Below are 15,377 nucleotides of genomic sequence, written 5' to 3'. Positions count from 1 at the left end.
TACAACCAAACTTTTTGAGAGAACATCACATAAGCTGACTTTCGTACACTGTAAAATCCAACAGTTGTTCAAAGTAACACTTTTTAGTAACTTCCCTTAATGTCTTAACTTAATTGTAAAAATCAAGTAATCTATTCACATACTATTCCGTTTTTACCCAAAAAACCCAAGTTAAGATCAGTTGATTGATTTGAGTAGTCATCTACTTCTGCAGTTATTTTTCACTGTTTGCATTCAGTCATTTCCCCAAATTAATCTTGAAAATTCAATTGTCAATACAACAGACATAAATTGTGAGAACATCACATAAGCTGTCTTCATAAATTGATGTTGATTTTTGTAAACTGTTTTTATTTCAACTCACCATTATGGTGATTAGTGTTCCATTTGGTTGGACACTTGGAACTTCTTTTATATTATTGTATACTCTTGTTTATAGTTTGTTTGTGTGTATATATATAATTTGTGTGTATGTGTGTATATATATATATATATATATATATATATTGTAACATAAATGTATTTCATGTCAAAATAATGATCTTTTAAAAAAGTTTATGTCATAAATACCTTGTGAAACTTTTAACTGGGTTGATACAATCACTCTATATTTGTGACAATATCATGTAATTGACTGTGGTGGAAAGAGTATTAAAAAATTATACTGAAGTGAAAGTATTGCTAGCTAAGAAATAATTTAGTTGAGTTAATGTAGATGTACTGAAAAATAATATGACTCAAGTAGAGTAAGAGTAAATAAGTAGTTTTCATTGTTACTGGAGACCAGAGTGTGGCCTTATAAGGAAATCCCTTATATATGGACATTAGATATCGCTACAGCTGAATAACATGCAGATAGAGACATTTTGACTAATGAAACATGAAGACAATTGAAGACTACTGAAGTCTAAAATTTCATAATTTAATATCATTTCATTGTTCAATATTATGTGTCTGTATTATTATTCTTTATTAGTATTCATAATCACTTGTATTATCTTATGGAGTTTAAAATGCATGAGCTAGACTACAGCTTGCATGAACCTATGTGTGCTGAGGAGAGATTAGCAATATTTTGCATAGAATTATGTGTGCAATGCAAAATGTCCCACTGTTGATGTACACTGATCAACTGTGTACAGTTGGCATATTCTTTACAAGGAAATTAATGTTTCCACAGTGCAAATGCACCACAAATGTCCTTGTGTGTACAAATTGAATTCAACAATGTATTTAAATATCTAGATTTAGAATGATTTAGATTTAGAGATTTAGAGTCTCAGTGTGGACGGAAAGCCAAAACGAAGATAAAAAGATGTGTGGACAAGGGATTACATGTCTTTTATCTTCAGTTAATTTCATCTAAGGCTGTGACTGAAGTCAGTTGTTGTTCTTGTGTTTCTCTTTCCTTCAGTGATTCTGCCTGTTAACAGCAGGTGTTCATCACTAATGATCAACAATCACTTAATTAATCACTTTACTTATTAATTATCTTTAACATGGATTCAGAGTTACTGTAACACTCTGTACTGTGGGATTACGTACTCTAAGCAGAGTGAAACTTGGGATATTGCTGTGTACAATTTTAAGTGTATTTCTGAGAGATACATAAAAAAGTAGACTGGAGGTTTACATTATTATTTTTAGTTTAGAAGAAGTATACCAGTGGGGAACGGTGACTTTTTGGTCTTTTATTCAACATCCCAAGCATGCATATAGACCAATAGAACGGTTCTTAAAACAAATTAATTATAAATCAGTCAATTGATCTTTATTCAATATTATGTGTCTGTATTATTGTACTTTATTAGTATTCATAATCAGTTGTATTATCTTATGGATTTTAAAATGCATGAGCTAGACTACAGCTTGCATGAACCTATGTGTGCTGAAGAGAGCTAAGAGATTAGCAATATTTTGCATAGAATTATGTGTGCAATGCAAAATGTCCCACTGATGATGTACACTGATCAACTGTGTACAGTTGGCATATTCTTAACAAGGAAATTAATGTTTCCACTGATGCAAATGCACCACAAATGTCCTTGTGTCTAAGAATTTAATTCCAACAATGTATTTAAATATCTAGATTTAGAATGTCTGATCTGTGGCAAGATTCTTGATCAATTATTTGTGGATGTGTCGCGTCTGAACGCGTTGTTTGTGTTTGGAGCTCAATTGATTTGATTCATAATCCTTGATTTTTCTCTTTAAACTCACTTACAACGAACATTTTCTACTTTTCCTCACTGAGAAGCATTGCTGCTCAAACCTCATAGTTACAACGCGGACTGTTGAGCAGACGCGTCTCAAGCCGATTTGTGACCCAACACCGGTTTACACCTGTGGGTCACGGCTGAGCGCGTCTTCTTTACACTCACTTACAAACGAACATTTTCTCGCCTATCGTGCGTCTACATTACACCCGTACCACTAAAAAGACGGATTATATCCAAGACTTCAGTTATAAATTAGTATTAATATTGATAGCATCACTGGTAGCGTCGTTGCTAACTTACTGTCCATCTGTTAAAATTGCGAATATATCAGATGTATGTTGTCTACCTTTTGGTGCAGGTGAGGACACATTCGAGCTGCACGCGGTGCAGTCTGAGCTGGAAGCTGTAGAGAAGCAGATCCATGACCTTTTAGAGAGACAAGCCGAGCTGAGAGACCGGCGTTTAGCTCTTGAAACATCACGCGCCGATGCACACAAATCAGTGATTAACGTTACTAACCCGCTGACTCCGACCTCGTCTACTCCGTGCGTTTCTCAGCATCGGTCCCGAGCGCCCAGGTCACGATCAGCCCTGGTTTCATTCACTCCGGCTCCGACATACCACCACGAAGCCTGGGTAGTTCCGCAGTGGAAGACGCGAGCCAGGTCTAGAGAAAGACTCTCTCCGCCCCTCCCGGTTTTCGAGATCTCCACCCAGAACCGCTTCTCCCCTCTTCGCGAAACGGAACGCGATGCTGTGATCATCGGCGATTCCATCGTCCGGCACGTCCACGCTATGTCAGGTAAAAGTAAGGTGCGCAATCACTGCTTTCCTGGTGCTCGTGTTTTAGATATAGCTGCGCGGGTACCCGAGATCCTAAACGGTGACGAGCGCGTCGGAGCCGTCGTGCTGCACGCGGGAGTGAACGATATCAGGCTGCGGCAGACGGAGGTTCTGAAGAAAGACTTCAGGAGCCTGATCGAGACGGTACGCAGCACATCGCCTGAAAAAACGATCATCGTGTCTGGACCGCTTCCCACGTACCGACTAGGACATGAAAGGTTCAGTAGATTATTTGCTCTAAATGAATGGTTAATGTTATGGTGTAATGAACAGAAGCTGCTCTTTGTAAATAATTGGAATCTGTTTTGGGAGCGTCCTAGGCTCTTCCGCGCTGATGGCTTACATCCAAGTAGAATCGAGCGGATCTTCTGTCTGATAACATCTCCAAGATGTTAAATACCGTTTGACTAGTAACCAAAAGTACAAATTACAGTCTCTGCTGCACCAATTTAATTGATATAAATACTAGTGTAGAACATTGCATAGAAACTGTGTCTATTCCTCGTTTAGTGAGATCAAATAATAAATCTACTGCAGGATCTAGGAAAAATCTAATTGTTATTAAAACAGAAAATCTCGCTATTAGTGAACAAAAACTATTTCTAAAGCTAGGTCTTCTAAACATTAGATCACTCACACCTAAGGCAGTTATTGTAAATGAAATAGTCACAGATAATAGTTTCGATGTACTTTGCCTTACTGAAACCTGGCTTAAACCAAATGATCATTTCGGTCTTAATGAGTCTACTCCACCAGGATACTGTTATAAGCATGAGCCCCATCTGATTGGTCGTGGCGGCAGTGTTGCAACAATCTACAGAGATATTCTTCATATAAAAAATGGCAAGCACCTCAAACACCGAAGCCTGCGCGCCGAGCTCGCCCGCCCCCTCCTGTGAGAGCTCTTCGGCCTCTTCGGCCAAAACGCCAGGGCCCACACCCTCCTCCATCTGCTCGAGGTGAACCAAAAACAACTGATACCAGCTCTCAGTGATATGTTTTGGGTCCCTGCTATGATAACAGTAACTTTCTCAAATGTTTACAGAACAAGCGGGAACCCAGTGTGCCTGTATCTTTCTCTATTGCTGTTCTATTACAAGATAGAAAGTCTAAGGCCTTCAATAGCCGTACAGCAAACCCAACTAATCTGGTGCCTATTACACGTCAAACTAAGATTGCTGTGGGGACAAAAAGTAAGACTGTTAAGTTAGCACTTTTGAACATTCACTCACTTAAAAATAAATCACTTCTAGTCAACGACTTAATTACCACAAACAACCTGGACTTTATGCTTCTAAATGAAACCTGGCTAGAAGACAGCTGCAGTGCAACAATCCTCAATGAAACATCCCCTCCTAACTTTACTTTTATGAGTGTCTGCAGAGCTGTTAAGAGAGGTGGGGGTCTAGCTGCTCTTTTTAAAGATATCTATCAATGTAAGCAAATATCATTTGGGAATTACCTGTCTTTCGAATATCTGGGTACTGTTTTAAAAGGTGCTCCACGCATTTTACTTATCATTATTTACAGGCCTCCAAAATACTCTCCAGGCTTTGCTGAGGACTTTACAGAACTGTTATCAACAATTACCTCAGAGTTTGACTGTATTGCCATTGCTGGAGTTTTTAACATTCACATAGATAATGCAGAAACCAATATGGCAAAAGAAATCAAAACTGTTTTAAAAACTTTTGATCTGACTCAGCATGTACATGGACCCACACACAATCATGGACACACTCTAGATTTACTTATCAGTAAGGGTCTAAACATTTCATCGATTGTTATTAAGGATGTAGCACTGTCTGATCATTTCTGTATTTTCTTTGATATATTGATCTCTCCTGCCATTGAAGCTAGATCTGTGTCTGTCAAGAAGAGATGCTTAAATGAGAACAGTGTACTATTTATGAAGGCTATATCCTTAACACCAAGCATATCTGCTGACTCCTTGATTCTTTTAACTCAAAAGTTAAAAATGTAATTGATGATATTGCTCCTGTGCAGTGGCGTATCCAGGACATTTTTACTGGGGTGGCCAAGATGGGACACAAAACTAGAGTGGGGTGGCCATATATACTATAAAGTAATGTTATGTAAACCTTTAAAATCTTATGAACAATAGAGGATTTTAATAATAGTAACAAAGTGCAAACTTTATTTTTAAATAATGGTACTATTTCATAAAATGTAAGATACAGTCACAGGCCTATTTAGGAAATGTGTTTACTATAGTCTGTTATTAATTGCCATAGTGGGGGATATGATTTACTCAATTAACTTGGCCATTAACTTGTCCGAAAATGCATTTGTGTTTATCTGCAAAAAGGTTCACATACACTAGATTGCAGCCTAGGCTACTGTTAATGTAAATATAATGTTAGTGGTTTGTTTTTAAAGTCTACATTAGAGACCTGCGCGGGACGGATTTCTCACTTAATAATTCCTAAAAAGCTGACATCTCAGTTCATCGCCATCTCACAAATCTCTGTTATTATCAATGAAACTGGCTGCATAATTAATCTTTCATATTATCTACACTTTGTTTGATATAATAGATGATTTGCCAGTATGCAGAATTCAGCACTGAACAAAAAGTCAATTTTGAGTGGTGAGGGGATTCTATCTTAAATGCATCTGATTGGCCATTGCGTTCAAGAAATCAACACATATGTCTGTGATTGGTTACATTGTTCAACGCTGCAAACATGCTATAAATAGAGACTCTGGCCTGTAAATCGTTTATATTTTGTTTTAGTTGTTCTTGTTACTTTTGTGCAACAGATGAATGACAATTTATTCGTTTTTATTTGTTCAATTTATAGATAATTCTATTTTGCGGGAGTCCCGAGTCCCGACTCCCGCGAATCGACACACGAGTGCATTACCGCCCGCGCCCGCACTCGGCCATCAGATCTAGATTCCCGTTCCGCACTCTGTTGCGTTGGGTCCCGACCATACCTCTCAATCGACTGATTCCAGCGTTTTTATCGTTGTTGTATTGTTGAAACTGCGTGACCGTCCTCTTGTTTCACGGACCAGCAGCAGCAGGTGCACCGTGCAGCGCGCGTGCTCTTATCTCATGTGTCATCTGACCTGCATGGCCAAACGTCCGCTGAGCAGAAATCAGCTCTCACAGTCTCAGTACGACCGTTACTGTGTTAGTTAAAAATGTGAAACTGGCCCTAAATCAGTTGATCAGCTGTCATCACTGATTGACAACATTTCTCGTTTCTTGTGTTGACGAACTTGACCTACCTATCAGATCTGGGGTGGCCACAGGGGTGGCCAATGAGCTTTCAGGGGTGGCCCCGGCCACCCCAGGCCACCCCCTAGAATCGCCATTGCTCCTGTGAAAGTCAGCAAGAAGAGTGGCAGGCAAAAAGCACCTTGGAGAAACTCAACAGCAGTGCAAATTATGAAAAGACAATGCAGAAAAGCAGAGCGCATGTGGTGGAAGACAAAACTTGTAGTCCATTATAACATCTACAAAGACAGCCTGCATGCTTTCAATATGGAACTAGGCAAAGTTAGACAGACTTTTTTCTCAAATATTATAAACAGCAATTTAAACAACACACACACTCTTTTTGCTACTGTAGAGAGACTGACAAACGTAATATGCTATCAGTTTCTGATGCAGAAAAGTTAGTTCATGCATTCATGACCTCGAGACTGGATTACTGTAATGCTTTACTAGCTGGTTGTCCTGCATCCTCAATAAACAAGCTACAGTTAGTCCAAAATGCCGCCGCTAGAGTTCTTACTAGATCAAGAAAATATGATCATATAACACCGATTTTATCATCACTGCATTGGTTACCTATAAAGTTCCGTATTAATTACAAGGTATTGCTACTGACCTATAAAGCCCTAAACGGCTTAGCTCCAGTCTATTTAACGGATCTTTTATCACCCTATAATCCATCGCGCTCTTTAAGATCACTAAATTCAAGGCTTTTGGTCATACCTAGGATATCCAGAACCACCAAAGGAGGGAGAGCATTCTCACATTTGGCTCCAAAACTCTGGAATAGTCTTCCTGATACTGTTCGTTGCTCAGACTCGCTCTCCCAGTTTAAAACTAGATTAAAGTCGCATCTCTTCAGCCAGGCATTCATATAATCCTACAGTTCAAACTACAATCCGGCCTCTAGCTCATAAATGCCAGAGGAGAACTGGCCCCAGACTGAGCCTGGGTTCTCCCAAGGTTTTTTTTTCTCCATTAGGTCACCTGATGGAGTTTTAGGACACCATTAGGTCACTTGATGAAGTTTTTCGGTTCCTTGCCACTGTTGCCTTTGGCTTGCTCAGTTGGGGATATTTTGGGGATATTTAATTTAATTTTATCAATCAATAAATTCCTCTTGAAACAAGCTTTGTTGTATTATTTTAATTTAATACTGTGAAGCTGCTTTGATACAATCTGTATTGTGAAAAGCGCTATACAAATAAACTTGACTTGACTTGACTTGACAAACCCCCCAAGCCAGATTCCCAGTGAAATGCTCTCAAACAGCAAGTGCAGTGAGTTTGCTTCTTTCTTCTCTGAGAAAATCAATAATATCAGAAAGGTGATCAGCACATCCTTGAGTTGCGCTGGGGTCAGGCAGATCAGACCACCTGAGAAAGTAGTTACTATGTCTGACTTCAAAGAAATTGATGGCAAAATTTTGGAAGAAACCGTACAGCACCTTAAAACATCAACATGCGCCCTTGACACACTTCCCACATCTTTTTTCAAAAGTGTGATAAACAGTTTAGAAGCAGATCTTCTAGAAGTGGTAAATGCCTCACTTCTCTCTGGGAGTTTTCCAAACTCCCTGAAAACTGCAATTGTCAAGCCCCTCCTGAAAAAGAGAAATCTGGATAAGACCATATTAAGCAACTATAGACCGATCTCGAATCTTCCTTTCATAGGCAAGATCATTGAAAAAGTTGTCTTCAACCAGCTAAACAAATTCTTAAGCTCGAATGGATACTTTGACAATTTTCAATCTGGTTTCCGACCGCACCACAGCACAGAGACAGCGCTCATAAAGATAATAAACGATATTCGCTTAAATACTGATTCAGGAAAATTATCAGTGCTGGTACTACTCGACCTCAGTGCTGCATTTGACACTGTCGATCATAACATACTTCTTGACAGGCTGGAAAACTGGGTGGGGCTTTCTGGGATAGTCCTAAAATGGTTCAGGTCATACTTAGATGGGAGAGGTTATTATGTGAGTATAGGAGACCATAAGTCTGAGTGGACAACCATGACAAGCGGAGTCCCTCAAGGCTCAATTCTTGCGCCACTCCTGTTCAACCTGTATATGCTCCCAATGAGCCAAATAATGAGAAAGAACCAAATTGCTTACCACAGCTATGCCGACGACACACAGATCTACTTAGCCCTATCGCCTAATGATTACAGCCCCATTGACTCCCTGTGCCGATGCATTGACGAAGTCAACAGTTGGATGTGTCAAAACTTTCTTCAATTAAACAAAGACAAAACTGAAGTTACTGCGTTTGGAAACAAAGATGAAGTTTTCAAGGTGAACGCATACCTTCACTCTAGGGGTCAAACAACTAAAAATCAAGTCAGGAATCTTGGTGTGACACTAGATTCAGACCTTAGTTTCAGTAGTCATGTCAAAGCAATAACTAAATCAGCATACTATCATCTGAAAAATATTGCAAGAATTAGATGCTTTGTTTCCAGACAAGACTTAGAGAAACTTGTTCATGCTTTCATCACCAGCAGGGTGGATTATTGTAATGGACTCCTCACTGGCCTTCCCAAAAAGACCATAAGACAGTTGCAGCTCATACAGAACGCTGCCGCTAGGATTCTGAGCAGAACCAGGAAATATGAACATATCACACCAGTCCTCAGGTCTTTACACTGGCTCCCAGTTAGATTTAGGATTGATTTCAAAGTATTATTACTGGTATATAAATCATTCAATGGCCTAGGACCTCAATACATTGCAGATATGCTCACTGAATATAAACCCAACAGATCACTCAGATCATTAGGATAATATCAGCTAGAAATACCAAGGGTTCACTCTAAACATGGCGAGTCTGCTTTTAGCTATTATGCCAGCCGCAGCTGGAACCAGCTTCCAGAGGAGATCAGATGTGCTCCTACAGTCACATTCAAATCCAGACTCAAAACACATCTGTTTAGCTATGCATTTACTGAATGAGCACTGTGCCGCTGTTCGTCCGACTGTTTGTACTGTACTGTATTTTATTTTATTTTATTTTTCTAATTTCTCCTATGTAAAGCACTTTGAATTGCCATTGTGTATGAAATGTGCTATATAAATAAACTTGCCTTGCATTGCCTTGCCACTATGAGCACCATTCTCTCTAGAACATTGGATATTGTTGCACCCATTAGATTAAAAAAGGTCAGAGAGAAAATTAAAGCACCATGGTACAACAATACTACGCATGTTCTAAAGAGAGAAACACGTAATTTAGAGCGTAAATGGAAACAAACTAATTTAGAGGTCTTTAGAATCGCGTGGAAAGACAGTATGTCACGTTATAAAAAGGCCCTAAAAGCAGCCAGGGCTGAGCACCTCCGCAAACTAATAGAAAACGACCAAAACAATCCAAGGTTTTTATTTAACACCGTGGCTAGACTAACAAATAAACAGACGTCACCTGAACAAAATATCCCGTTACAGTTTAGTAGTAATGATTTCATGAAGTTCTTCACTGAGAAAATAGAAAGCATCAGAACCACAATTGTAAACGTTCAATCTTCAATCGCGCCTTATAATTCAGCCTCAATTATCACCCCGCAAGAACAATTACAGTGCTTTACAACTATAGAACAAAAAGAGTTAAATAAACGTATCACTTCATCTAAAACAACAACATGTTTATTAGATCCTATACCAACTAAACTACTGAAAGAAGTGTTACCTGTAGTGGAAGAGCCTCTCCTCAATATTATTAACTCATCTTTATCTTTAGGTCATGTTCCAAGAACATTTAAATTGGCAGTTATAAAACCACTCATTTAGAAACCACAATTTGACCCATATAATCTAGCAAATTACAGACCCATTTCAAATCTTCCATTTATGTCTAAAATATTAGAAAAAGTTGTGTCCGCTCAACTGGGGTCTTTCTTGCAAGTAAATTACATCTATGAAAAGTTTCAGTCTGGATTCAGGCACCATAGCACTGAAACTGCGCTCATTAAAATCACAAATGATTTACTTTTAGCTTCTGACCAAGGACAAGCATTAAGCTGGTTCAGATCATACTTATCTGACCGCTACCATTTTGTCTATCTAAATGGAGAAAAATCGATCATAACTTCAGTAAACTATGGAGTGCCGCAGGGATCTGTGTTAGGCCCTCTATTATTCTCAATATATATGATGCCACTTGGAAATATTATAAGGAAACATGGAATTAGTTTCCATTGTTATGCTGATGGCACTCAAATATATATTTCATCACGGCCGGATGAAAATGCTAAATTACCCAAATTGACAGAGTGTGTTAAAGATATAAAAGACTGGATGACGCGTCATTTTCTTTTATTAAATCCAGACAAGACAGAGGTACTACTTATCGGTTAAAAAAAACGCCCACAAAACCTCTCACAATACAACTTTAACATAGTTGGATGTCCTGTTACTTTATCCTCTACAGTAAAAGACCTGGGTGTTATACTAGATTCCAATCTGTCTTTTGAAAATCATATTTCATATGTTACAAAAACAGCCTTTTTCCACCTTAGAAACATTGCTAAGCTACGTAATATGCTATCAGTTTCTGATGCAGAAAAGTTAGTTCATGCATTCATGACCTCGAGACTAGATTACTGTAATGCTTTATTAGCTGGTTGTCCTGCATCCTCAATAAACAAGCTACAGTTAGTCCAAAATGCAGCCGCTAGAGTTCTTACGAGATCAAGAAAATATGATCATATAACACCGATTTTATCATCACTGCATTGGTTACCTATAAAGTTCCGTATTAATTACAAGGTATTGCTACTCATTTATAAAGCCCTAAACGGCTTAGCTCCAATCTATTTAACGGATCTTCTATCGCCCTATAATCCATCGTGCTCTTTAAGATCACTAAATTCGAGGCTTTTGGTCATACCTAGGATATCCAGATCCACCAAAGGAGGGAGAGCATTTTCACATTTAGCTCCAAAACTCTGGAATAGCCTTCCTGATACTGGTCGTTGCTCAGACTCGCTGTCCCAGTTTAAAACTAGATTAAAGACGCATCTCTTCAGCCAGGCATTCATATAATCTTTTTAATCTTACAGTTAAATCTGGTCTCTAGTTCATAAACGCCAGAGGAGAACTGCCCCCCGACTGAGCCTGGGTTCTCCCAAGGTTTTTTTTTTCTCCATTAGGTCACTTGATGGAGTTTTTCGGTTCCTTGCCACTGTTGCCTTTGGCTCGCTCAGTTGGGGGTATTCAATTTAATTGAATTTAATCAATCAATAATACTATTGATCAGCCTTTTCCACTAGAAACAAACCTTGTTGTATTATTTTAATGTAATACTGTGAAGCTGCTTTGATACAATCTGTATTGTGAAAAGCGCTATACAAATATACTTGACTTGACTTGACTTGAGAAAAAGTGTTACTGAAATACAAACAAAGTGCAATATAACTGTATGTGTACAATAACTAATATATATTTGCTTACCTGTCTATTAAAACACATGCGAGAGCGGAGTCTCTGTCGACAGATCAAGTCTCGCAATCAATAATCGTGAACCATGATGACTGAATGACACAACAGCGGCGTGTGAGATATTGTATCATATACAGTACATACATAGAACCTTGTTAGTGGTTTACGTATAGCGGTCCATTGAAACGGCCGCTAATGAGGATTCTATGTAATCTATGGTTTCTACAAGCGGAAACCGAGGAGCCATTATTTAATTTATTTACAAATCCTCTGGAGTTTTAATGAATAAAAAAAATAATAATAAAAAAAACACTCCACTAACAGTTATAAAGTCAATGTAAACCAGGCAATATAATAAATAGCTGATAATTAAATAATATGTTGATGCTAAATCAATTCTCTCTTGTGTAGATCACATGATGTTGCCACACAGTTGAACTCAGTTGAGAATCCAGGTCCTCCAGCGCTTTATCTTCTGAACACAGCAAGAAAATATCTTGATGGGACTGAGAGAAAGGTCAGGCAGTGGACATATGGAAGAAGAGACAGAAACAAGCAGAACAAAGTCATACTGATGGTGGGAGAAACCGGCGCTGGGAAAACCACCATGATCAACACCATGATCAACTACTTAATGGGAGTGAAGTTTGATAATCAAGAGTTTTATCAAATCACAGAAGAAGAAAAACATCAAGATCAATCACAATCCTAGACGTCTGAGATCACTGTTTATGAGGCGTTTGTTGAAGAAAACCCAACATCTCTGACCATCATTGACACTCCAGGATATGGAGACACTGAAGGATTTGAGAAAGACAGAGAGATTGCTGAGAATCTGACCAGATTATTTTCAGATAAAGATGATGGGATTCATTACATTGATGCAGTGTGTTTTGTGATGAATGCGTCTCAGAATCGAATCTCTGAGAAAGAGCTTTACATATTTCACTCAGTTCTGTCTCTGTTTGGTAGAGATATAGAGAACAACATAGTGTTTCTACTCACACAGTCAGATGGAGGACCTCCAACAGATGCTCTCAATGCCATTAACACAGCAGAAATACCCTGCAGAAGAGATGAGAGAGGAAAACCTGTTCACTTCTTATTCAACAACCGACAGAAAGAAGAAAGAGACGAGCAGTATGATCATATGTACAGATCATCATGGGAAATGGGAGAGAGAAGCATGAATCAGTTCTTCAAACTCCTGGAAGAAAAGAACAGAAAAAGTGTTGAGAAGACATTAGCTGTTCTGAAAGAGCGAAGCCGACTTGAAGCCTGTGTCTCGAATCTGAAGGACCGAATAGATGAGAAGGAGTCAAAAATGAAAGAATTGAATCAGATTCAGGAAGCTGTTAAAGAGAACAGAGACAAGATTGAGAAATGTGAGAACTTTCAGTTTACAGTGACGAAGTCCTTCAAAGAAAAAGTCCCCATTGTAAATGAATGGCGGTGGAACAGTAAGGCAACCTGCTGCTCCGTCTGTGAGGAAAACTGTCATGAGTGGGGCTGTAATTGGGTCTCTCGCGAAAATCCCTCACAGTGTTGGGTCATGAAAAACGACCACTGCACTGTGTGTTCAGGAAAGTGTCATCACAGCAAACATGTCAAAGAGAACAAAAAATATGTGACGAAGACCAAGGTTGTCACAATGACATTTGACGAGCTCAAACAGGAGTATGAACGCACTGGTGACCAGAATGAAGCCGACTTTGATAAAAATACATTTAAAAGTCTTAAGAAAGAAAGTGAAGAGTCTTATAAAACAAATTAAAATAGAAGAAAACCTGAAGAGCGATTTGGAGAAGAAAATAAAAGAAAAGTCCGACCTGCTGGAAGAAGCTTATACCCGCATCATGAGTCTGTCTGAGAACGCATTAAAAGCAGACAGTGCTTCAACTCTTCAACATCTGGATTTCCTGATTCCCAGACTGAAGGAGGAGGGAAAAAATGAATGGATGAAGAACCTGGAGGATCTGAGGAAAGCTGGAGAAGAAAGGAAAAACAAGGGGGCTTTAGATCAGCTGTTATGTTTTTTCAGTCATTTCACTGGTAAAAAATAATACAACAAATATGAAAATACAAGATGAAAAAGCAGAACAGATGCTGTTTCATTACAGAAAATAAAGGGGGTTTGTTGAGTTTAATGATGAAATTATTGAATATATGAATATATTGAAAATGACAAATGATTATAACAATTTTAGTTGACACTGTTATTTTGTATCTTTCTTTTAACTTTAGATATTATCACTTAACAGGTTTATAATCATATAATGCCTACTTTCACCACATTGTCAATAATGTCCTATAAATATTTTATTTTAGGTATATACCTTTTTTTCAGGTATATCACTTCTTCTCGAGTATGTATTACTCCAGTGTACTCTTGTATCTCTGTCTTACAGTAATGTGTTTTGTTGTGCTTAAATGATAAATTGCATGTGATAATAATAATTTAAAAGTATGATGTAGTTCTCTGTGCTCTTTCTCTCTAATGTCCAGATATAAATCTGCTTAGTGTATCGTAATGAACAACTATACACATAAATCTGACTTGAATTTACCTTTTTTGACTTGTGCTTTACTGGTTAATCTGGTTTGAGTCTGTTCTGTTCTGGTGATCAATCCACAGTTTCAGCAGTTCTCTAACTGTGGGACATATAACAACTGTCTTGAGGCAATTGATCATCTTTTTTTTTCAAATGTCCCCTTATTAATTTTGGTTTAATCTGTCTAAATTATTCACTTCAAAAACTGAATCAGAGAATGCATTAACATTGTGTTATAAGTTTATGTTTTTCTCATTATAATTATAATTTAGAATATCTATAGAGAATGTAATTATTTTATTGGCAAAATATTATATTCATACTGTAAATGTGTAAATATTCGGTAACACTTTATTTTGTTGGTCCCTTTTGAACACTCTCTGAATATAAGTAACTTTGCAACTACAAGTCAACTTATTCTACTAACCCTAACCCCAGTCTACTAATACTCTACTAATACTGTATACTAATACTGTAATAATACTCTACTAATACTCTACTAATACTCTAATAATACTGTATATTAGTACTGTATACTAATACTGTAATGAGAGCTAGTAGACGTGTAGGTGCAATGTTACTTATAGTCAACAGAATTTATTAAAAAGACCATCAAAAGTAAAAACCAGTTGATGGGACCAAAAACAACCAAAAACAAAGTTTTCTTCCTGGCCTCAACTACTTAATAAGGACATTACAATTTATAAACAATAAAAAAGTGTCACAATTTTGTAATTGAAAAATCAATAAATCAATAAAAAAAAACATTCATACATTAAAAAACAATGCTCCTCTTGAAAAAAGACAAATTAATTAAACAGTTATTAAGGATTTTTGTAGTGCAAAATAAATAAATCGGTTCACTACTCAATGTTGTCACACTGCGTTACAATGAGCCCCTATTGGAACTATGCGATTATATGCTATCATTTTATGAATTATATTGAGAAACCATGAGAAAAAGGTGAATAAAGACCGAGAGTCAATGTTCAGAAATTATTAATTGATTAATTGTGAGTACTTTTGTCACATTTCACTTCCATTCTTTCGGGGTAAGTCAAGAAAAAAGTATACACTGT

At 37.7% G+C, this 15,377-nt stretch overlaps 1 pseudogene across 1 annotated transcript; it reads left to right on the top strand.

Moving 5' to 3' along the window:
• Positions 1–3,014: 3,014 nt before the first annotated feature.
• On the top strand, positions 3,015–14,310 carry LOC309492939 (annotated as a pseudogene). Its single transcript has 3 exons — positions 3,015–3,021; positions 3,070–3,280; positions 12,158–14,310. The product of its transcript is annotated as an uncharacterized misc_RNA (transcript).
• Positions 14,311–15,377: the final 1,067 nt, after the last annotated feature.

This window comes from Leuciscus leuciscus, assembly GCF_965113295.1.
Source record: "Leuciscus leuciscus genome assembly, chromosome: 2".
Taxonomy (NCBI): Eukaryota; Metazoa; Chordata; class Actinopteri; order Cypriniformes; family Leuciscidae; genus Leuciscus; species Leuciscus leuciscus.
This window is presented reverse-complemented; position numbering and strand designations above follow the sequence as displayed.